Below are 20950 nucleotides of genomic sequence, written 5' to 3' on the forward strand. Positions count from 1 at the left end.
CAACTTTGCTATATGGAGTGGCAATAAATATGAACAAGAGCTAGAGTCCAAAATATATTAATACAGTTAAACAAAGACAGTAAATGAAACAACAACAAAATAAACAGAGAATTTTCCTGAAAGAATCCTCCTCCATATGAACTTCCAAGGTGCTCTGAGACTCATTTAGACTGATTATGCATGGGGAGAAAAGGCCAGGCCAGCGCTTGCATTGCAGTGGGGCTAATCCTCATGCACAATGTCACCACTGGCCTGACCCTTCCCAGCCCCAGCCTGCTTTAGGGCTTCCAATGTACCACAGCCAGGGAAAGCTGTTTTTAAAGCATTCCCTGTTTTGATGCAGTCACCATCGGCAGCCATGCCAGTCCAGGTCTGTGCTTACAGGGAAGAGCCAGGATTTCCAGGCCTTGCTCGTCCCCTGCCTCCAGTGTCCCAGTAGAGACAGAAAATTCCATGTTTGGCTTTGTAGCACCACAGAGCTGAATGGGGAATTTTTTTTTTAACCTTCCACCTATCCTCATGGAAGTAACCCCTCCCTGCCCCTGCCACAGCAAAGTGCAGTGGAATCTTTCCACCCAGGATTTGTCCGGGGTGGACCATGTGTGCTAGGGAAAATCTTCCCCTGTCAGCATACAAGAAGCAGAGGGGCAGCATGCCCCATCACAAGAAACCAGTGGCAACCTTGCACGGCCACTACCATGCCTAAAAGGTCTCAGGGTGCTTTCTTGGTTTATGTCAGGTGAGACCACAAGAAGTAGGCCTTTTTCCATGTAGCACTCCATTGTTAAAATATTGTGTAGTTTCAGGGCCTTACTCTAGATTCCCTTCCGGCTTACTCTAGATTCCCTTCTGGCTCTTAGAAAGCAGGTGACTTTTAAAGAATTTAAAACCGGTGGTGACTGAGTTTTCAGTTTTCATAGGTTTATATATGATTCTTATGTTTAATTTTATCAAGTACTGTTATTTTTATTTAGTGTAAATATTTTAATGCCACCTTTCCATCTACCACAGATTTTGTTGCTTTTTAACTACCTTAACACTTATGAATCTAAAATGGATGAGAAAAGGGATACAAGTATATTGAATTAATAAACATTTGAACATCTTTATTTATAAAATCTCAGAATAGTGCAGTGCATAAATGCACAGAAGTATCCTATTAAAATTATTTCCTTTAATAGAGTCTGCTCCACTGAATTCCAAAACAAATAAAAGAATACTTACAAAAGGTAATTAAATTATGAATGTACAGGTGAATCACATTGATAAAACTATATAGTTCTATTTTGGATCAACAGACACTTCATTTCAGTCCTAATTTTGTACTGTGTTGAGAAGCTACCTATTTAGATGAGCTTTGCTAGCTGTAAATCTTATCCTGATGGAATTTGGGTACCTGGAATAACTACTCTCTGCTTGTGCCACAATACAGTGCGAATGATATGGGCTAATTGGATGATATGGACTAAATGGATTATTGGAGTACCTAGCAAATCACATTAGAAATCATTAACATTTCTGTATTTCTCAGCAGGAAGAAGAGCTCAGAATGCTGCCCTGCTGCATTTCCTGGGAATGTTGTCTAAAGAAACATTTCATATTTAAAATGTAACTGCTTCTATTTATCTGTCTCTATCTCTCTCTGTATCTATCTCCCCTGAAATTTTTGCAATGCAATGATCAGCAGCTGAATTTCATGAAAAAAGACAGAAGTCCATTTTTAGCTATGAAATGACTTGCACTCACAATGTTTGATCCTATTGAATTGCAAACAGAGGGAGTTCATGGAATGGATTTCTGCCATCATCCCTTTCTCAATGGTGCACCTGCACCACTACTGGGATCTGGGGGCTCTTGGGAATGGTAAAGAATATGGCACCAGGGGCTATAGCTAGAAAGAATCAGCAGAAATAATCTCTTCCCATAATTTTAGTGCCTCATCCCACATCATCCCTAAAGTTCCTCAGATATTACCACACAACTGGACCCAACCTGGCTGCAGCAGTGATCAGCATGCAATTTGGTCTGGTGCTACCAGGAACCACCAGTGGCTGCCACACAACTGTGCCAAGCTCAGCAGTAGGGTTACTAACTTTTGGGTGGATTCTGGAGATCTCCAGAATTGCAACTCATCTCCAGATTACATATATCAGTTCATCTGAATGTTCTGGAGGTATTTAATGCCACTGTACCTCATGGAAGTACTAACCCCAAACTCTGCCCTGCCCAGGCTCCACCCCCATATTTCCAGGAATTTCCCAACTCTGAGTTGGAACTCTACCAGAGCAGTGGCTATCATGTGACAGTGCCTAGGCCAGCACCAGCAGCCATCATACAACCTGGACAGACTTTTCTCAAAGAGAGTCTATCAGAGGTGAGAAGTGAGAAAAGCTGAAGATGGCGAGCAAGTAAAGGTAGATTGGATGGTCAAGTGAGGAGAAGTAAGCTGCTAAAGGAAGGAAAGATGACTTAATGGAGGAGGGGATACAGAAAAAAATGAGATGCCTCCATCAAGTCCTTGTAGGTTCCCCACTTGTAAATAATTATTAGCTATACATAAAAGAGACAATGCTATCAACATCTGGTCTCTGACAGAATGTCTCATCTTGGTGAATGAAGAATTGCAAACAGGTTGATAATTGATTAGGTGACTGATTAAGCCAGCCTTGATCATGGAGGAGCCCCTGAAAAAAATTTTCAGACTTCAGTGAGCTCCAGAAGTGATGTCAGCAGCCATGCCTCCCTGCCATTCCCCCTGAAGTGATATTACTGCCTGCATTCTTCACCCTCCTTTTGCTCCCTCCCATCACCTTTACTACGACTATGATGACTCTGCCTAATGTAGGCCAGAAAGAAGGGCAAAAGCTGAGAAGACAGCCCATCCCCCACTTCCACACCACAACCAACTCCCTCCCCCCTTGATTTTTGCACCCTTGGCCTATCTACTGAGCCCTCTGAGAGACTGGGAGTGGTTTAAGGTAGGATTAGGTATGCAGGCTCCACCCCCTCCCAGGTGCAGAAAACATGAGATAACTGTTGGGTAAATTATGTAATTAAAGTTAGCAGAGCTGACATACAAATGATGAGACCAGATAAAACAGTATTGTAGTACTGAAAAGTATTTTACTAGACTACCAGGGTTGGGGAACTTGGGAACAAAACAAGAAATGCATAGCTTCATATAGCTCATAAATGGAGCTCTAGACCTTAGATGTTATATCTTTGCACTCTAAGAAGGATCTATCTCACTTCCCAAAGCAGTCTTTGAGAAGAACAGAGACAAGAAGGTGAATTACTTCTCTTCTGGTCACTTGCGTGCATGAGAACTAGACACATAATCAATGGTGGTAAATACTTTGCATACCAGTAAACATATCACATGACCTGTTCCCATAGCAACTAGTGTCAACACAATCTAGTAACCTTTTTTCTGACATCAGTGGCTGACTCTTGCTCACAGGCAAAGTATAACAATAACTCACTCATGCCCAGGAGGGGGGAGGAGAAGCAATTGAAGCAGCCAATTCCCTGGCTTATAGCCAAGTCCATGATCAAGGGGCAAGGTTGACTCAGCCTTCCATCCTTCCGAGGTCGGTAAAATGAGTACCCAGCTTGCTGCTGGGGGGTAAATGGTCATGACTGGGGAAGGCACTGGCAAACCACCCCGTATTGAGTCTGCCATGAAAACGCTAGAGGGCGTCACCCCAAGGGTCAGACATGACTCGGTGCTTGCACAGGGGATACCTTTACCTTTACCTTTACCTATGATCAAGGGGAAAGGCTGTGGAACCCCTCCAGAGCTCCCACAGCCCCTTTGGGGTCCCCAGATCCCTGTTCGGCAATTCCTGGATTAAGTTGTTGCTTAGCTCATAGCCCTTAAGACTAAATGCAAATATAACTTTCAGTATATTGGGAACACAGGTGTTTGCAAATAATTTTGTCTCATAATAATTAGTATGATAATTCTACAACAAGGCAAACTCGGTATCAGGCTGGGAAGTTAAAAGGATAAGAAACTTAATTTTAGTACTATAAAGAGTATTTAAAACAACACATTCGCTGAATAGGGTCTTTAGATATTTTATTTTAGCAGTTCATGTCCTCCATGTGCTGCTCAAATAGTAGTAGGAGCCTCAGGTCACATTATAATCCATGTCTTCATTTATGGAGACATTAATCTGACACATTTTTAAAACAAGTAAATTGGGGGGACAGGGGAGGCTGACCATCTAACAGAAAAAAATATTGAAACATTCATACAAGCCATTAATGAGACAGAAGATAAAACTCATATTTACTCTGCATATGTAAACTAGATCAAACTGTCCTGGTCCTTCCTTAAAAACATTTGGGGATTGCAATGTTTTAGCTGGCCTGGCAACTTACTTGCCCATATTCTCCAGTGTCAATCAAGGGAGTTTTGTGTTTTAGAGAGTAGTTTGCCAAGTAGTTCGGATCAGGACCTTCCTTTGCTACTTTATAAACTGCACAAAGATTATCACTGATATTTTACAATATGTGGTTATGAATTGATGCTACTGTACTATGCATTTGTCTTTTCTCCCAAGACAATCAGAGAAGGCTAACCTAGATAACAATGAAGATTAAATAGCCCCAACAAACCTCCTTACATATATACATGAAGGCAGCAGAATAAAATACCTTCCCCCAACCCCACTCAACAGAGGGTGTATAATCAACTCAGGGAGTTAATAGGGAGCAACAGGATGAGCTTGTTGACTTGGGGAGGGGCCTAGAGCACAACTATCCTGCCCTGCCCTTAACCAAAGACCTGGCAGAAGAGCTCTATCTGACAACCCCTGCAGAGCTGTGAATGCTCAGTCAGGACCCTCAGCTTTAAAATAACATTTTAAAGACATTGAACTCAAGTCCTCCCCAACACATTGTCAAAACAATTTAAAACACAGTAAAAATACACACAAAACAGAGTTAAATTATGTACAAAATATGAACACATTGGTTAGAAAAGAGGGATCCCTGAGGGAATGTCAAACAAAACAAAAAAAGTCTTCACCTGCTGGTAGAAGATGACAACAGAAGGGAACAGATTAATCTCCCTGACAAAAGAGTTCCAGAGCTTTGGTGCCGTGACTGAGAAAGCCCAGGCTGCCACCGGCCTAACCTCTTAAACTGCAGCACCTGAAAGTGATCACAATGGTTTGGTAGGTTAATGAGGCATCAGGTATGTTGGTCCGTTTTGAATTATGCCTGGAAAGAACTTGGTAAGCTAGATGTAAGATTTGCACCAGATGAAGCTGGTAAAAGGCACTCTGGACCACAGCTGCCACCCAATTATCCAGCACTCGGACCAGGTATAAGGGTAACCCCAGGCTACAAACCTGTTCCTTCAAGGGGCATGCAACTTCATCCAGAAAGGCTGGCACCTTAAATCCTGGGTCAGACCTTCTATTCACCAGTAGCATTTCTGCCTTGTTGGTATTAAAACTCAGTTTATAAGCCCATACATCATAGTCAATGTAACATATACATTCATGTGCACACATATATATGCAATGCAAAATCCATGTGTTTTGCTCAAATGTATACATTTTCTTTATAAAGCTTGTTTATCTTTATTACTGGACTTTGCTATAATATATAGCTTACAATACAATAAGCTTAACAATGTTGACAAAACACAGACCCTGGAAAATACAAAATAAGTTTAAAATAATTTTGGTTTATCAGTTTATATTTGTCTACAGTGGTAGCAATATAGTATCTATCTTATTGCTATTTGCAACACTGTTTCCAGTTCCTTTGTGCTCTCTGTGGAAGACTATTTTCCTGAATAGCGATAAAGCAGAAATGGACACTGTGGGTTTAAACAACATTTTTCTTCTTTTATGTTTTGTAAAGGATGCACACAGCTTGGCTTTCTTTTGGTTGCTGCAGCATTTTCCTCCAGAGCCAGACCTGTCATTCTGAGAAACAATGCTGGTCTAACCTGTGGTAAATATATAACTGTTGACATCATTAACCCCAGAGGACATTCAATGGCTGGTAAGGTTATGGAGTGAAAACAACACATAGGAAATGCAATAATAAAAGAAATAGTCTGTCATCCATTAATAGACCCATACAGTCAAGAGACTAAGATATCTCAACTCTCCACACAAAAGGGGGAAAATATATATGGTTGCCAGTTCCCAAATGGGGCCCAGTATGGAGTTGGCAAGCTTATCTAATTACCTGTCTCCACAGTCAACCTGCCCCACTGAGACCTTTCCTGCAGGAGGATTAAAGGCCGGGACGGTGCTCCTCTAGTAGCAGAGCTAAGCCCCACTTCCACATGACATTGGCACCAGCCAAGCCCTAGCTAAGGCCTGGCTTGAATCAGGCCCTCCATTGCCTCATGGCAAGGGAACAAGGATATTCCCACATTCCCTTTTTCACCATGGGTGCCAACAGGGCCTATCTCAGGCCTAGCCTGTGTGAAAGGGCCAGATCTTCCCCCATCTACAATGTCCCAAAAGGGACAAAAAATGCCCCTGTCAGCTCCACAATGCTTCACGGTGGTGCAGAGTCAACAGGGTCATTTTAAAAAAGGAGTGTGCAGGGGATCTCCAATCAACTCTAGCTGCCCTCCAAGTTCAGTGAGGATTGGATTTATGGCATCTGAGTTATTCCCCTCCACACATACATAGAAAGTGCCCCCAAGAAAGTGTTTTCCTGGGGAAATGACAGATGGTGTTGCAACCTCCTTGTCCAGAGGAAGATATGAATGGCTCTGTGGCCAGAACAGACAAAAAATTTACAAGACAGCTCCCAATCTGTCATGATATCAGTGACACTACTATGGTAAACCTACAGCGGGTCCAAAATGAGGCTGCCCAATTATTAAAGGTAAAAGGTAAAGGTATCCCCTGTGCAAGCACCGAGTCATGTCTGACTCTTGGGGTGACGCCCTCTAGCGTTTTCATGGCAGACTCAATACGGGGTGGTTTGCCAGTGCCTTCCCCAGTCATGACCGTTTACCCCCCAGCAAGCTGGGTACTCATTTTACCGACCTCGGAAGGATGGAAGGCTGAGTCAACCTTGAGCCGGCTGCTGGGATTGAACTCCCAGCCTCATGGGCAAAGCATGTCTGCTGCCACAAGAGGCTCATGCCCAATTATTAGTAGATAACAAATTGCCAACAATGTATTATTCTCATTTTGATCTGTCAGCAGTGGCTGCCAGTTTCGGAGCCCAAGTCAAAGTGCTGTTTGCAACTTTTAAAGTCCTGAACAGCCTTGGTCCACAAGGACAGCTTCCTGCATTCTGAGAATAAGATGCTCCCTGAAGTACAATGAGGAGCTATGAGAATGGACTTCCCTGCGGTACCACAGCTCTGGAAAAGCCTACCACTATGGCACAGGTGTTTCCCCTTCCTTTTGCTGTATATCTCTGTTGGTTTTACTTTTTCATTCTGAATTGATTCTTCTCTTCCTCTCCCCCCCCCCCCGCCTTCAGTGCTCAGTTCATTTCCAATCATTTCTCCCAGATTTTGTGCCAACTTTTACTTCTGAGCCCAAGGCAATTCAAACACATACAGATTCAATCTGATTAGCCCCCTGGACCCTTCTGCTACCCCTCAAAGTTTTATTAATGTTTTTGCTGCCCACCCACATTGAGGTCCTTCTGCCCAGTCTGTACCTTCCACATCAGTGTGCAAGCTTGACTGATTACTTTTTCCCTTGTTTGTTTACATTTTAATTTTTTTACAAGTGGTATGAGTATCAATGATATAAGACTATTGCTAGTCTTGAATTGCTGGGAAAATAAATGACAGGGAAGAAACCATGCTTCTCTGGCAATTCTGAGAAGCCTCTTCACAAACTCTAAAAGGGAAGAGGGAGAGTGGAGGAAAAGACTAGTAATGAAAGAGGGGGTCTGAGAAATTATTTTGAAGGGACCCTCTCCCTCTCCCTCTCCCTCTCTCCCTGTTGATTGAGTTTCTGATCTGTTCCCCCCTCTCTCAGTTGATTAAACCTGGAATCCTTTTCTTCCTGCTCAGAAAACCAATAAGGAAGATAAAATAGGACACAAAAGGCTGTGGTTAACAGTGGGTGCAGCTGCAAAGAGGTCAGCAAAGTGTTGACTGTGGTTTAAGTGGCTGTTTAATTTGCAGGGGGAGGAAAAAGGATAAATGTGTGGGTGCATATCATTTGGGTGAAGTGGTGGGCTTTGTGCTATTGGGAGTTTGGGAGGACAAGGGAACCCCAGTGCCAGATAGAAGCTACAATTCTTTCCAGCTGAGCATCTCATATCAGATCAAAATGCAAATGAGTTTGCTTTGTTTAAAATGTGAATCTTCCAAGAAATGAGGTGGTTTTATTGCAAGTGCACCCCAAAAAAATAATCCTGGCTATCTTTTAACTTTATTTGTATTTTTAAATGTGCCAATCCAGAATCCAAGCCTCTTCAGAATGTGTGGGATGCTGCATGGCTTGGGAGCCAGAGTGAACATTTCTGCTGAATGATTTTGCAAATGTGGTCAGATCCTGTGCTCTCACCTCACACCTGAGAAGGGAAATGCCCCCATCCTCCAGACAGTGAAATGGGCTTCCTTCATAACAGAGAAGCTGTTCTCCATTCCCCAGCCCACACATTGTTTCTTTACAAAAACTTATAATAGATCTTGTTGCGCTTGCCTGCATGGTAGAAGGGGTAAGGCAAAAGAAGGAGGAAAAGATGGGCAGTGAAAGAGGGAGATGGCAGAGGGTGATGATCCTTCCCCATTTTTCCCAGTGGCTGATAACACAACAGAGAATCCACCAGGACTGGCCTATAAGAAAAGGGAGTTTCAGAGCTTCCCTAGACAGTTTCAAAAAACAGTTTTGTCAATTTCAGGAGTTTAAAAAAAAAGTTTGCCTGCATTCTTTTGTGTTCCCTTTCATTCAAGGAACGGAATGAGCCATGAGGATTTAACTGGAAGGCGCCTACCTGGTGTTACTCCACAGCTGCAATAGGACAATTGCATAATTTAAAAGCAAACAAATTTTGGACGGTTCCCCCACATGTCACAAATGACATTCCCACCCCGGTTAAGAAAAACTGCATTTTTAAATTGTAGCTGTGGAATAAATAAACCGGAGAAAAAAGAATGCTGCACAGGGCAAGCACAGAATCTGAAGGTAAGCTTAAAGGCTTGACTACTGAGATTCCCTGTAGCAAGTAGTGTGTGCATAAAAGGCCTTCCTGCCCAGGAAGGCTCATTCCTCCCCTCTTCCCACCATCTTTGCTAGCATTCCATTATATCCTGAATCTTATCCTTTTGGAGAAGGTCTCTGTTGAGCCTACTGCCATTTAATGTTTGGGGTGTTTTGTGCTTTCTTAATGATGCTGTTTTTAAACAACCATCATTTTTAGCAAGGTTTATAAGAGAAGAAACCAGAGGCCACGTTGTTGGCTGGAGGCTTTATTTTTAGTTCAACATTGCGAACTATGTCTTTTAACTAGTAGTTCATTCAAAATGCCCTTTCTTGTGACGGGAGAATGGGGCCAGAAATACTATAGATAAGCAGACCCAGATATAGATAATACATGCACACACGCTGTTCATTCAGTCAATATTTTAAATAAAGGTTCTCTAGCCATTGGCTATTTTGTTGCTTTCTTTATTTTCCTTGTGAAAGCAATTTGGTACATTTTTATTTGACAAATAAGGGCACACGCTATATCAAAAATGCTAAAATTCTGGTTCCAGCAAATTGCACAGCTAATTAAATCTAATTTCAATAATTCTCTAAAGCACCATTAATAAATCTTTGTGCTCTTGTTTTCATTCCACGTACAGAACAACAGATGATGCATCATTACATTGATTTTTTTAAAGCTCTTCCTCTTCTGTTAATTTGGGGTAACAGGTACCCTAGAGAACTGTCTCCTAAATAACATTGCAACTTATTTTCTGTTCATCCAGCAGCACTTTCCTAAGTAGACCTCACTGAAATGATTGGAGCAGCACAGACTACTACTTGAGAGAGGAACTGGAAAGGACAAACTTTGCTGCCATTTTTGTGCATGTGTAAGTCTGGTGCAATTTGAGACTATTTTTAAAAGGTTTACACAGCATCATAGTTGTATAAACAAGTACAGAATTCAGCACCACAGGTTGTAAATTTGAACTTCAACATTCTTCCATGAAAGGAAGAAGCAAGGAAATTGTTTTCACAATCAGCCTGGGTCTTGAGAAACCATCTTGTATAAATATTTTAGTGCCAAAATAAATGGTAAAGCATTTGCAGGGGAAAAATTGCAGATTGCATATCATCCTTTTTACTGGCCGCTTTTAGCAGCTCTTTCCTTTAACAGAAGAATACTGCAGAGTAAATGTTTCCTCTGGATACCTGACATCCTCAGTGAAAGGCACCGGACATCTTATAGCATTGATTATCAGTGTTCAGTATGTGTTTTACGTGGAGAAACGCCACAGTTATAGGCCAAGTGTTACTGAAGCAGTTACTTTGAGTGTTTCCACATGGGTATTTTGCCCTGAATTCGATGTTTTGGGAAAGTAGGCTTTGTTCCTGTTTCCCCATCACATTGTGTTACATTTGGTGGTTCGCCAGCTTTTACCTGGGTCCATTCCGCACGACTTAGCAGAATTCTTACCTTTGGTAAAGGCTACAAATTTGGCATTCCGCATGACGTCGCACACAATCTGCAACACTCCTGCAACACTCCCGCAAAAAACGCTTTGTTGTAGCGCTTTTTGGGAAATTGGGAAAAGTGGATTCCCCCTGAGAAAACTGCTACACTCTTGCAAACAACCTGCAACACTTGCGAAAAAGACATGTGCTTTCTCAATGTAGCGGTAGAAAAAAAGTCCCTCCCCTGCTCTCTGCCCCAAACTTCCGGTGAACTGTTCACCATTTTCTTTTCTTTTATTGTGGTCACCAATATTAACAAAAAAGCAAGCAAGCGCCTGGCTTCCTATTCCAATCACGTTCAACAATTGCATCCAAAGAGCACAATAGTATGCACACCATCACAGTGCCAAAATATGTACACAACTTAGAACCCCGTTCACCATTGCCTAGAACTTTGCCTAGCAGTGTCACCGTTCACGGAATTTTTTTAAAAAACCTATTTAGTTGTGTCTCAATGAATAATCACTGACTGCAGCTTATAAATTTGTTTTGACGTATGCTTGAGGAAGGCAAGATGATGAGGGCACTTTTGTGTACTGTATCTGTGCTTGCCGTGAATAGACCACCTGCATGCTATTGAGGACTGGCGGTCATCGCTGTTTATTGGTGCGTGCATGTCCATACTGCTTTTCTCGCATGTAAACGCATATGCGCATGCATTAAGTCGACCATTTTGAGTGGCAAGCTGGCTATAAGGGTCAGTTCATTTTCCCGCATGAGAAGTTTTGAAAGTTACATGCGACTGCAGCTGTCCAATCAAAGGATCCCTGAGTGTACTCCATCCAATCAGGAGGCAAGAATTCCTTCATTCTCTCCTTGTGTGGGAGGAAGGTATATGACCAGGGACACACTCCACATCGCACCTCTATTTTGCTGAACCACTTGTAAGCGCATGATGGATTCTGCTTCACAGTCCTCGTCTATCCATGTAGGCAGAGGGCCTACATGGAGGGAAGCGGAGATCCGCAAGATCTTTGCAGAGGAGCGCAAATAGGCTCAGTGCCTATTTTACATCTGTTTTTTCCCACAGGTCAAAGGGTTTAGGCACATCTAGAGATGGCAAGAGATAGTGTCTGGGTGGCAGGTTGACATGGACAGAGAGGTTGTTGAGAGGCATTTAGCTAAACTGGATGAGTTCAAATCCCCTGGGCCGGATGAAATCCACCCAAGAGTGCTCAAAGAACTTTCCAGAGAACTTACACAACCCTTGTCCATCATCTTCGGGACCTCTTTAAGGATTGGAGATGTCCCGGAGGACTGGAAGAGAGCAAATGTTATTCCGATCTTCAAAAAAGGGAGGAAGGATGACCTGGGAAACTACAGACCAGTGAGTCTGACCTCTGTTGTGGGGAAGATAATTGAACAGATATTAAAGGGAGCGATCTGCAAACATCTGGAGGACAATTTGATGATCCAAGGAAGTCAGCATGGATTTGTCTCCAACAGGTCCTGTCAGACCAACCTGTTTTTGTTTTGTTTTTTGACCAAGTGACAGGTTTGCTGGAATGTGGAAATTCGGTTGATGTCATTTACTTGGATTTTAGTAAAGCTTTTGACAAGGTTCCCCATGATGTTCTGATGGATAAATTGAAGGACTGCAATCTGGATTTTCAGATAGTTAGGTGGATAGGGAAATGGTTAGAGAACCCACTCAAAGAGTCGTTGTCAATGGTGTTTCATCAGGCTGGAGGGAGGTGAGTAGCGGGGTACCACAGGGCTCGGTACTTTTTAACATATTTATTAATGATCTAGATAGATGAGGGGGTGGAAGGACTATTCATCAAGTTTGCAGATGACACCAAATTGGGAGGACTGGCAAATACTCCAGAATATATAGAGTTCAACGAGATCTGAACACAATGGAAAAATGGGCAAATGAGAACAAGATGCAATTTAACAAAAATAAGTGTAAAGTTCTGCATCTGGGTCAGAAAAATGAAAAGCATGCCTACTGGATGGGGGATACGCTTCTAGGTAACACTGTGTGTGAACGACACATTGGGGTACTTGTGGATTGTAAACTTAACATGAGCAGGCAGTGTGATGCAGCGGTAAAAAAGGCGAATGCCATTTTGGGCTGTATCAACAGGAACATCACATCATAATCACAAGATGTCATAGTCCCATTGTATATGGCACTGGTCAGACGACACCTGGAGTACTGTGTGCAGTTCTGGAGGCCTCACTTCAAAGAGGACGTAGATAAAATTGAAAGGGTACAGAGGAGAGCAACGAGGTTGATCTGGGGCCAAGGGACCAAGCCCTATGAAGATAGGTTTTGGGACTTGGGAATGTTCAGCCTGGAGAAAAGGAGGTTGAGAGGGGACATGATAGCCCTCTTTAAGTATTTGAAAGGCTATCAGAGGAGGGCAGGATCCCGTTTCCGTTGGCTGCAGAGGAAAGGATGCGCAGTAATGTGTTTAAACTACAACAATATAGGCTAGATATCAGGAAGAAATTTTTCACAGTCAGAGTAGTTCAGCAGTGAAATAGGCTGCCTAAGGAGGTGGTGAGCTCCCCCTCACTGACAGTTTTCAAACACACTTTTGGATACACACTTTTCTTGGATGCTTTAGGATGCTTTGGGCTGAACCTGCGTTGAGCAGGGGGTTGGACTAGATGGCCTGTGTGGCCCCTTCCAACTCTATGATTCTACGATCATATGGGAGTTTGGGTTTTCTCAGTCCTGTACATGCAAAAGCCATTTTATTCACAGCAGCCATTTCTTCTCCCTGTCACCAGACATTTTTTTCTGCTTTAAAATATGATCAACTGAATAGCATTAAGCTGATATACTGTTGTCCCAATATCCCAACATATGTAAGTATCTTTCCCTTTGCATTGAGGAGATATAATTGATAATAGCATTATCTGTGCAAGGAAGGAGCTATCTTAAAACAAATATATCAATATATTGCTGTTCAGTATCTGGTACCAAAAAAATCCCAATTCTGGGGGAAATTGCCATGTGGAAACCCTCTTGCCACTGTGTTGTATTAGCTGCCACAGCAGCGATGGGGAAAACAGACAAGCTTGTCTCTAAGTGGGAAACACCTAAAGCAACAGTTAGCTCTTAATGATTTCCAATCTTAATGATTTCCAATTCACTTTTAAGTTTGTTCTAAAGTGTGCTAGGTGGATTTGCAAAATGGTCTTTGAGTGATAGGAGGGGAGAAAGAGAGAGAAAGCAAGTACCTTCAGGTTTATTTTGCAAGAACTTCCATGTGAAGTCCCAAATGGAAACTGCATGTGTCGCCACACTGCATTGTTGTATGCAAGATGCCTCTGCATTTGATGATATGTATCTCATGGCAGGAGTGCAATATTAAACAGTGCAAAGAAGGATGGAAATCAACAAGTTTTGAGTCACTCTTATTTTCTGTAATATTTGCAGCCATCACAGATGGTTCATGATGTCATCTTTCCTGAATGCCAAACCATGGTTTGGAGGTCCAGATTGTACCACTGATTGCACCACTGATCCTTCTCACACTGTCTCACACAGATTCCCCACTATCCTCTCTTTCTCTGAATTTCTTAAATCATAATTTGCTATTATATCCAAAGCTAGGCAAGCTATAGTTGTTGATGGGAAGTACTGTCAAATTGCAGCCAATTTATGGAGACTCAGAGATCAATAGAGGTGGTCTGCCATTGTCTGCCACCACCTAGTAATTCTGTACTTGGTTGTCTCCCATTAGGGCCAGTCCAACTTAGCTGCAGAGACTGAATGAGATCCCCTAGCCTGGGCCATCCAGGTCAGACTAGCTGTGGTTAGAGCATGGTTCATTGGAAACCATACATGGAAGGGGGTTTGCAAACCATGGAGTTGGACATTCAAGTTTAGAACTAGGTACAACTAGCCTGATTTGAATGTGACAGGAAATTATGGCTATAGGAACCGTAGAAGGGAAGGAACAATTTGCTCAAGAACTGGGAAGAGAGAACATGTGAACCTTTACCATAGCCATGTTTTAGGGTGACATCTGAACCAGACAATAGCTCCCATCAGCCATTTCAATGCCATTTTAGTTGCTACCAATCCCACATTATCTTCAGAAACCTTTTTCAGAGTATCATTTGAAAATCCTGAAGCCTGAGCAAAGAAAAAAAATGTCACAAACCCTACTGGCATTTAAACAACAGAACAACAGTAATGACAAGAAGCAAAGTCACATGTGAGATTCTTGTCCTTGTTAAGAGAATGAGTTTAAATAATTTATGGTTTTCCTAAACAATTGTTGTTGAAGCAAGCATCATTTGTCAAGAATAAAGTGCAACCTGTAGTCATAACCTGCAGTTGATAGCAGAACTGTGGGCTATTGTTTATTCAACCAGCCTGATAGGTAACATGATACTAGCCTTAGCAGAGAAGAAAACAAATTATGCAATGGGTCATGGGAGTTCACCCACCCATGTTAAGAATTTTGTTCAACTGCAGCAGGCAAATTATTTGCAACACCATTCAGAAATAATCATGAAAGGAATTCAGGTCACTCAGCAAAAAAGGTTACACTCAAATATTAGAGATATCACTTAAAGCAAAATTTCAGCAAATGTGAGAGTTTTTCCTCAGGTGAAACATTCAAGAAATATTACCAGATACTAAGAAAGTAGACTAATTATATTTCTCAAAAGAGTGCAGTTCATCCCTGGGTCATTCAGATTTCACCAAAAGTGAAACTTGAGTGGGAATGAAGTTTCTCCTCAGGTAAATTTGAGCTAGTTCAAGGGAAGCTGATGAGTTTCCATAAAACTAGTGCCTCAGAAGGTTTCCTTTATATTCCATATTGGAATCTGTGAATGTGTGACACTTGTGCTGAGCTAACACAGAGACTCAGACCATGGGTCCATCTAGTCCTGTACTCTGACAGGCCATGTCTACAGAATCTCTGTGTTTCATAGTCGTGGTACCAAGGGTCCTTTTGTGAATCCAAAGCATGTGCTCTATCACTATGGTACCTTCTATAAATATTTATCAAATGCAAAAATATATGCCTTATATGGCATTCCATTACCATTGAGAGAACCTCAACTGCACTAGTACGTGCTATCACCACAAAATGCATAGGTGGCCAATTCTATGCCCAAATAAATTCAAGATGATATCCAATTTTTAGTGGCCATGTGTCTGAGCTGTCCCACTTCATGCCCACATAAATAAATTCTTTTCCATAGCAAAAGAAATCCTTCAGCATAACACAGTTTTTGTATGGAATTATATTGGGTTTGTGTGATTTCCTTCCTATAGTCTGCAGTAGGGTTGTGAGCTTCAGCGTCCAAAGCGGCCATTCCAAGCTGAAGCAGCCAGCGCTGCATTGCAAGGGGAAGGGGAGGTGCTGGTGGCGGTGTGCAACCTGGCACCTGCACACAGGCACAGAGTTCTGCACCTGCACGTGTGCACTGCCTGGCGCACTGGTGCCACCCTTGCCCCCCTGAACCGTGGCACTGTCTGCTTCAACCTGGAACGGCAGCTTTGGATGCCAAAGTGCACAACCGTAGTCTGCAGTAAGACACAGGCATCATACCTCCTTGGTGAGGACAGTGACACACACCAAAACTATAAATAGGGATTGGTTAATAGTCTACTTATGAATCTCACAAGCAAGCAAAATGTTATGCCTGGAAAAATGACAGAGGAAAAATTAGAATAGTCATAAAATTCTATTTCTTAGCTCATGCAGTAGATTTCCCTCAATTCCTTTTTTTCACACAAATCAGACCACAAAAAGAATTAGTAGTGTCACTTTTACTCCATTGTAAAGCCTATGGAAATTCTCAAATGCTATCTGGCTCAATGTTCATAGGTATAAGAAGAAGAAGAGTTAGTTTTTATATCCTGCTTTTCACTGCCCAAAGGAGTCTCAAAGTGACTTACAATCACCTTCTCGTCCTCTCCCAAGAGGCACCCTGTAAGGCAGGTGGGGTTCAGTGAGCTCTGACAGGACTGCTCTGTAAGAACTCTAACAGGATTGTGACTAGACCAAGGTCACCCATCTGGCTTCATGTGGAGGACTGAGGAATCAAACCAGGCTCTCCAGATTAGAAGCTGCCATTCTTACCCACTATACTATGTTGGCTCAGACAAGCAAGATACCAGAGATGTAAACATGGTGACTCATACTCAACCGTTTGTGTACCTATCAAAGGTAAGAGTCTCCCTCTCTAAAAAACCTAAAAGATAGAACTGACCCTTGAAAGAAATCCAAGGCACAGCAAAGCCTAAAAGGGATGTGTGGGAAGGGACGGGATGTGTCACATTTTTAATTAAAATTTCAGTTCTGATCTGAAACTTTATTTGTAGATGAAAGTCTCCAGAGATATATGTAAATAAATGCTTGGAAACAGATGGTAGAAAATGCTACATTTTCAAAGATTTTCCGTAATTTAACAGACATAAAACTTTATGCAGAAGGTTTTCTTGGAATAATAAGATAATATTCTTACATACCACTAGAACTTAATGTGGGGAGATCCACATTATACATGCTGCCACACTGTTGTTCATCTCACTTTCCCCAGGTCCCTAGCATAGGCAGGTAAAGGATATACTTTACTAGGGTCCAGAAATCCAGGGGTCCAACCACTCCAGGTATCAATCCCATTACAAAGAAGATACAAAGTGAGGCTAAACTATAGACTTTATATAAAGTGCTTTATGAAAACTAAGGTGGTCTACTCAAAGGTAAGCACATTTTATTCAATGGGGCACATTCCCAGGAAAACTTCCACAGGGCTGCAGACTTCATTTTCTGCATGTACCTTAGCAGGATATACAAACGTTGTGAGATTTGAGAGTAGTGTTAGAGCAAGTGCACCTAACTTTTAGCAATTGTTTTAAACAAAGGAGTAAGCACTGTCCTTCATATGTCCTTCATTTCTGTACATGCTCTAGCTGCTCTTGTTCTAAGACAGGCTCCCTAACTTAGAAATTGCAATATTCTAAAAGCTTCCCATCGCCTTGGTATCTTTGTAAGCACACGCACCAGATCGCAATGGTGGCCTTTAGCAGGAGCCCAGTGTGAATACTCCTTCTCCATAATGGAATCAGCCAAAGAGAACAGACCTCCCTCCTTGCTAAGGAGTTATATTAGCGCTGTTTGCCTACCTCCTTTTCAGTCAAAAAAGCCTTTCCTAAAATCTCCAGGAAGATGCCTTCTAGCATCTTAAACCTCCCAAATGTCCACTCCCTGCTAGGTGTCAGCTTCTAGTTGAAGGCATGAGTTAACCATTAAATTGTCTCTAGCTCGGTAGCCCAATTGCCATTTCCAAATCACTGGTTGGTGAGGTTGGACAGCGATTGACTTCCACCCTCCTGCTTGTTCTCTGCTAAGAAAGAGAAAAACTTTTTAAAACTTCAGGTAAAAGTTTTATACAGACCAAACCTCAAAAGTAAAATGTAGTTCTCCACAGGTGTCATTTCAGAAGTAATTTGTTGTTGTTAGGTGCGAAGTCGTGTCCGACCCATCGCGACCCCATCCCCCAGGCCTTCCTGTCCTCTACCATTCTCCAGAGCCCATCTAAGCTTGCATCAGAAGTAATACAAAACATAAAAATTAAGTTTAAAATGATGACACATAAGATGTGGAAGAGGGAAGTGTTGTGGGAAAACAGCAATTGCACATTGTGCATGAACTGTGGTCATTTCCCCACAATTGGATATATTGGGATTAAACTTCATTAGGGATTAAAGTTCATTAGGCCACAAAATAATACATGCATGCATATGCACACATATATATGCAACGCAAAATCCATCTGCTTTGTTCAAATGAATACATTTTCTTTATAAATCTGTCCGGGCGAGGATGGAGAGTTAGGGACCAACGGATACGAACGCGGGGAGGGAGGCTGTAGAGAGGCGCCCGGACTTCAAACCTGGAATGAGGACGCTAAACGCAAGGGACTTATAGCAGCCAAACCGGTCCTCGCGTTGAGTGCCCGGCCAGCCCGGGAAGGAGGCGGGGGAAAAGGGAGTTGTGGTCAGTGGTACCTCCCCACTTGCTCACCCCGAGGAAGGGCCCACCCGAGAAGTCGCCGGCGCTGGAACCTAGAAAGAAACGCTTACCTGAAAGTCGAAAGTAACTTCCGGACGCCGACGAGCGACTAGGACGGAAGGGCGGCGGCGGCAAGACGGGTTATGTAGGGGGGCGGGGTCCAAGGTGGGAAATATAAGGTGGGGAATACACCGGGGTGGGGGTTGGTGTGGATGAGAGAAAAGGACGTTGCGAGTGTACGGGGAAGAGAGAATAAAAGACGGTGTTTGGAAAATCCAGCAGACTTTGTGGTTCTTGGTCGGAAGAAGAGGGGACGCCACGGCTGAGAAGGGTGAACCTCGCGGAGGGGCCGGGAAGAGTCCCACAAAATCTTACAAGTGTGCAATTCTGGAAGAAAATGCTAAAGCTGCTAAAGAAAGCCAAGCTGTGTGCATCCTTTTACAAAACATAAAAGAAGAAAAATGTTGTTTAAACAAACAATGTCCATTTCTGTTTTTTTGAGAGCACAAAGGAACTGGTTATGATCTTGCAAATAACAATAAAATAACTATATTACAACCACTGTAGACAAATATAAACTGATAAAACAATATTATTTTTAAACTCATGTATATCCCAGAAGAGCCTCTTGTGGCGCAGAGTGGTGAGGCAGCAGACATGCAGTCTGAAAGCTCTGACCATAAGGCTGGGAGTTCAATCCCAGCAGCCGGCTCAAGGTTGACTCAGCCTTCCATCCTTCCAAGGTCGGTAAAATGAGTACCCAGCTTGCTGGAGGGTAAACGGTAATGACTGGGGAAAGCACTGGCAAACCACCCCGTATTGAGTCTGCCATGAAAACACTGGAGGGCGTCACTCCAAGGGTCAGGCATGACTCGCTGCTTGCACAGGGGATACCTTTATATCCCAGAATGTGTTTAAACTATTCAGATGCAGACAAACAAGCATTTAGCCAGCAGTGACCCCACTGACATTATTTGCTTGGACTTTCAAAAGTCTTTTGACAAGGTACTTTACCAAAGACTCCTGAGTAAACTTAGCAGCCATGGGATATGAGGATGGTTTCTCTTACGGATTAAACATAGGTTAAATGACAGGAAGCAAAGAGTAGGCGGAAATTGACAAATTTTACAATGAATGGATGTAAGCAGTGGGGTCCCACAAGGTTCAGCCTTGGGGCCAGGACTCTTTGGTTTATTCATCAGTTATCTGGAACTAGGGGTCAGTATTTCTAGTGGCTAACTTTGCATTTGACGCAAAACTATTCAGGAGGGTGAAAGCCAAAACTGAATATGAAGAACTCCACAAACTACGTAAATGGGCAACAATTTGGCAAATGAAGTTCATAGTGGTAAGTGTACATTGGGGCAAAAAGGATCCCAACTTCAAATGTAGGTTACTGGGGATCTACACTTGCTGAGACAGAGAGGAAAAATGAGTGGAGAGTTCAATGAAAGTATCAGCCTAGCATGCTGCACTGGTGAAAAAGGCCAGGTTAGGGTTATTAGGAAAGGAGATGAGATAAAAACTGCTGCTATTGTAATAGATATACGTTGTGGCTTCATTTGGAACAGGCTGAAGAGTCGGTGATTTTTCCATTTAGAAAACAGGCAACTGGGGGAGGGGGGCATGCTAGAGGTTTATAACATTATGCATGGGGTGAAGACAGGTGACAAAGAGAATTTTTTCTTCTTCTTCCAAAAGACTAGAATTTGAGGGCATCCATTGAAGCTGATGGGCAGTAGCTTCAGGACAGACCAAAGGGGATACTACATTACACAGAGACTGATTAAAATGTGGAATTTGCTGTTAGAGGATTTTATTTATTTATCTATTTATTTTTCATTTTTCATTTATTTTATGTGGTCAGGTCCACAGAAATAAACAGCTTGAGATAGATTCATGGAGAATGTCTATCAATGGTTACTAGTCATAGTGAGTGAGACTATTTCTGCATTACGGACTTTCTCTTTTTAACCTCCGTCTTGGATTCCAATATGATGCTGTAAGTTTGTGTCAGTCATTCCACAGTAATGCTTTTCCTTTGATTTCCCCCTGTCCATTCTAGATGAGACATGCCACATGTGTTTCTGCATTTACTGCAATTGGTGATATTCTCCCAACATGTTTTTCAGCCGAATTTCCTTTAAACAAATGTGAGCTCTGTTTTAACAATGATATTTAATTCCATTGTAATGCAATTATCTTTTTAAAAATATGGCAGATAGTGTGGGGAAAACTAGGCAATAGGCAGAGGGCAATAGGCAGATAGGTGATTCGATGATGACACCAATGCTG

The 20950-nt window shown here is 42.4% G+C and overlaps 1 long non-coding RNA gene across 1 annotated transcript; it reads left to right on the forward strand.

Annotated features, from left to right (window-relative positions):
- The first annotated feature begins 5910 nt into the window (after window positions 1–5910).
- On the forward strand, window positions 5911–10042 carry LOC143839938 (uncharacterized). The gene is made up of 3 exons (XR_013231954.1): window positions 5911–5973; window positions 8909–9140; window positions 9929–10042. It is a non-coding gene; the product is annotated as an uncharacterized LOC143839938 (long non-coding RNA).
- The last annotated feature ends 10908 nt before the right edge of the window (window positions 10043–20950 follow it).

This window comes from Paroedura picta, chromosome 1 (genome assembly GCF_049243985.1).
Source record: "Paroedura picta isolate Pp20150507F chromosome 1, Ppicta_v3.0, whole genome shotgun sequence".
In the NCBI taxonomy this organism is placed as follows: domain Eukaryota; kingdom Metazoa; phylum Chordata; class Lepidosauria; order Squamata; family Gekkonidae; genus Paroedura; species Paroedura picta.